This window comes from Octopus bimaculoides, chromosome 6, assembly GCF_001194135.2.
Source record: "Octopus bimaculoides isolate UCB-OBI-ISO-001 chromosome 6, ASM119413v2, whole genome shotgun sequence".
Taxonomy (NCBI): Eukaryota; Metazoa; Mollusca; class Cephalopoda; order Octopoda; family Octopodidae; genus Octopus; species Octopus bimaculoides.
The window spans coordinates 28,194,245-28,199,037 of record NC_068986.1 but is presented as its reverse complement, the minus strand read 5'-3'; positions in this window follow the sequence as shown (position 1 = coordinate 28,199,037).

Here is a 4,793-nt window from a genome sequence, read left to right as displayed (position 1 = left end):
CTGATGCTTTATTTATCGACTCGGAAAAAATAAAAGGTATAATTGATCTCAGTGGATTTGAACCCAGAACGCAAAGAAGCGAAACAAGGTATTTTTCTATCACTTTAACGATTCTGCCAATCAGCTGCACATTTTGTGGGAGAGTGGAGTCAATGATTCCAAACTCGGTACTTAATTGGTGTTTCATTCTATTCAACCAGGAAGGTTAAAATATTCACTGCCTTCGCAATGGCCATTTCTTTAGCCCAAGCATGGACAACCTTTTTAGAGAAGCGAGCCGCATGAGACACGGCTCATCATCGAGAGAGCCGCACAACTAAAAAAAAACAAAAAAAAACAAGGTAATTTTTCGTTAGAAAGTCTCGCAGTTTGCATGCAGCCCACGAGCTACAGTTTTCCCGTGACAGGTTTAGATCGTGAGTTCACAGCTTTCACAGAATCTGAATTCATTTCCTAAAAGTACATCTTTAAATACTGCAAGGCATTTTTTTTCCCCAAGTACTCTCCTGCTTTGTCACTCTATCACCCATGGTAACACTAATATTAACAATAGTAATATAGAAAACAACAACAACAACAACAATAACAATGATAACAACAATATTAGATGAGATATAACAATATCAAAACCAAACCCAACGTAACTATTACTACAAAGATATTTCAAACAGTTAAAGAACTAAAGAGAACATTTATCAAATTACAAAGCGACAATAACCGAAAAAAAATATAAAGGAAGACGCGAAATAAAATAGGAATAAAATAGAAAAAAAAATAGAAATAGAAATAAAATAAGATAAACAGTAAAATATTAAAATGGTAGAAATAAAAATAGAAGAAGAGGAAGAAAAACAAGGAAAACGGTTCAGTGTTATTTATTATGATTATTGTTATTAAATCTAGGGAGAGATGGTAGAGCACATATTCCTTTGAAAAGTATCATAACCTGGTAGAGGAGAGGTGTGGTATGGATGAATGGGGGAGGTTAATGCGGTAAAAGAAATGAAGGAAAGAAGGAAGGAAAAGAACGAGAGAAAGAGAGAAAGAAAGGGAGAAAGAATGTAAGGGAAGAGGAATGAAGTAAGATGGACGATTAGATAAATGTGAAAAAAAAAAGGAAAAAGGGAAAAAATGGAATTAAAAAATGAAAGGAAGAGAGGAAGAATGAGAACAGAGGGAGACAGGAAATTTTCTGTGGAGAAGAAATAGATGAAAGATTGAAACAAAGAATTTATGGAAAAATAAAGAAATATAAAAGGTGATGATGAAAATAGGCATACAGAAAGAAAGACATACGGACAGATGGAAGGAATAATATGATGAAGGTAAAAGTAAAACGTATGGATTAGGAGTGAGGGTGGGGCTTGTAAAACGCTAAAAGAAAATCCTTTTCTACTCTAGGCACAAGACCCGAAAATTTGAGGGAGGGGACCAGTCGATTAGATCGACCCTAGTACGCAACTGGTACTTAATTTATCGAGCCCGAAAGGATGAAAGGCAAAGTCGACCTCGGCGGAATTTGGACTCTGAATATAAAGAAAGACAAAATACTGCTAAGCATTTCGCCCGGCGTGCTACCGTTTCTGCTAGTTCACCGCCTTAAAACGAAAGAAACAAACTAAATCAAATTAAAAAAGGGTAGGGGAGAGGAGAAGGTAATAATAGGGAGGAAAGTTCAAGAAAAAATGAATGAAGAGAAAGTAGCAGCAGTTTGAAATGTGAACATTACTAGAGATGAGGGCAGCGTTCGTCTTTCGTGTTTCTGATGTCGGTAAAATTAGAATTAAAATAAATAACCAGTACAAGTTAGTGGGTTGCTTGTATGAGGCTTAGGGATCTGAATGAAATGTCTTGTGGAGTTTGATCCAGCTTCGTCTTCTGCAACGCTTGGGCCGAGTTGTTATTATTGGGACAACGCTTTAGATGCAGTACTCCTGGTGTTTCAAATCAGTGTAGCGAATATAAGCTGCTTTACTCTTATCACGTATTACTTGAAATCTGAGGTTCTAGTATATTCCAATTTGGACGCTGCGTGGTGGTCGCTTTTGTCAACCTGATGGGGTTGTCATTGATGGTGTCCTGGATTTGCTAGGGTCCATTAGCTCTTCCTCAGATTTTGAAAAAGAGGGACACGAATTCCTTTCTTTGTTATTTTAGTTTCTGTCTTTGCTTTTTGTAAGAACTTGGTGATATCCGAGTCGTAGCTGTTGTTGGAGGATAGAGCTATGAACCCAGAATGCATTTTCGTTTTCTACCTCAAGCTATAATCTGCCATGCCGGTACTGCTAATATGTCTAAAAACGAAACGTTGAAATTAAAATTTGGTGCATGCCACGTCACATTACAATAGAGTTTCCCCTCCATTTGCGTTCTAACTCTTGTGAACAATTATCCAGCGCAGTACATACATATATACGTATATATGTGTTTATATGATGTATACATACATACATACATACATACATACATATATATATATATATATATGCACATGAATACATATGTATATATATATATATATATATATATATATATATATATATAGAGAGAGAGAGAGAGAGAGAGAGAGAGAGAGAGAGAGAGAGAGAGAGAGAGAGAGAGAGATACAGACAGACAGACAGACAGACAGACAGGCAATTATGCGGATAAACAAATTAGACACATCAAATGTATCAAATATATTAAATACATCAAACACAAAATATGTATATATGTATTCTCACAAAACGAGAGATGGCAAAAGGTGAAAATCGTCTAATTTGTTCATCCGCATAATTGCCTCTATACTCGCTCAACTTAATTCCTCTTATAGCCCTTTTTTCATCTTGTGGAACGATCCCTTGTAAAGACATTGGAGTCTAAGTCTGAATCTTTTGAGCAATACTAGGTGTCTTCTATACGGAGAATCTCTGGATCTCATCTGTGAACTACAGACATATATGTATGTATGTATGTATGCATGCATGCATGTATGTATATATGTATGTATGTATGTATGTATGTATGTATACAACGATTTCACGTTAGTATCCAGAAAGAAATGTGAACTGAGCGATCTTCGGCGAGAATTCATTGTACTTGATGAAGTAAAGTTTGCATCTTGTTCTCAACACTTCCGGTTCTGACACTCCTACTGCCCTCTACATTTCTGATTGTGCAGAGCCAGACAATCGAAGGAGGAAAACAGAGGAACGAATTCACTCTAGAATATTTCTCATATTCACATGCAACAAAACCTCCGCAAACTTGGAACACTTAAATAAGTATTATCTTAGCTTTAATTAGAATCCTTATCAAGGACAATTACATAGAATCAATGTATGGTACAATACTAACAACAAAACTACGAGAAACCGAGAAACCGAGAAACCAAGAACCATTTAATAAGTTCAGCCCTCCGAGAATGAAGGAGCAGTGAGAGCACAAAAATTAAAACATCCACAGATATCAAGGTATCAAAGGTATACTTTCATCATCAGTTGCCAAACGGATATCATTATAGTTTCGACATCTGTACAATACCGTTCGCTTCTACGGCGTCCACAGCGTTAACAATACAAGTGTTGTTTGAGAAGTGATAGACAAGACGTTATTGACACTATATCACAGGGAGTAAAGAGGACATTCAGCTGGGTTTAAACACAGAACGAAATGGTGGTTAAGTAAATATGGGAAGACACTTTAAACTAGTCTTCCACAAGTTTATAGTCATATTCCTGCACGAGGTAAATATTGATTCTTAGCTGAGACATAAGGTCACAGCTGGAACGACTTTGATCATAAGTCTGTTTGAGCAGGGCCGACTCATGACTAAGCAACAAGTATAATTATCAGTATAATAACAAAAAATAGCTGGTGTTTTATCTTATCTACTTTTGAATCCATGAAAGTCAAGGTCACTCCCAGCCTCGTTTAAACTCGGAAATGATAACATAAGGATGAAAGAGGTGGCCCAGCATTAGGTAAATATTGATTCTTAGCTTAGGCACAATGCCACAAGTGTGGGAGTGTGGTCAAGGAATAATAGGCTGGTTCGGCCCTAGAACTTAATGAGGAGTAATTTATAAGGTTGTATCGATCACAGGGAGGCTCTGGGTGGTCGCACACCCTCCTAGAGAGAGCAGCCACATTTTTACTCCATCTCTACTATACTCAAATCTTAACCGCCTTAACAGTTGCCACCTGCAGCTATCAGAACAATAAGTTTCGTTGTCTGAGATTTACTCACTAAAAACGCTAAACGAAAGGGACTGTCACAACTCGGAACGTATCTGATCATAAGTTTACTCGATCAGAGTCCGGACCAACTCAGGACAAAGCAATAACGACGACAAATACTGATTTATCTTATCTACTCATGAAGGACCGAAGGTCAAGATCGACTCCAAGCCTAGTCTGAATTCAGAGGCGATAACACACAACAGTGAAAGAGGCAACAAAATACCATAAGACATTTAACTACTGCATTCACTCTATCGTTTCATTTACCCTTCCTCACTGCCGCTTCCTTCCCTACATACGTTAAATATTGTTAAGACAAAGTGGTTTAGCGATCGCTTTGATCAGAAATACCGTAGATGTTTAGATTAGTAGAAGCCAAAGAAAATATTGCTTATTCCTTGTTTTATTTATGTTGCTAAATTGTCGTTCATTACTCATTAATTGGTTTATTTAGACAGCGCTATTGATTTAGTATCTATAACTTGTTTCTTTCATTCTTTGTATCGTATGTTCGAATGTGAGTGTGTATGTATACACAGATATACATATATATATATATATATATATATATA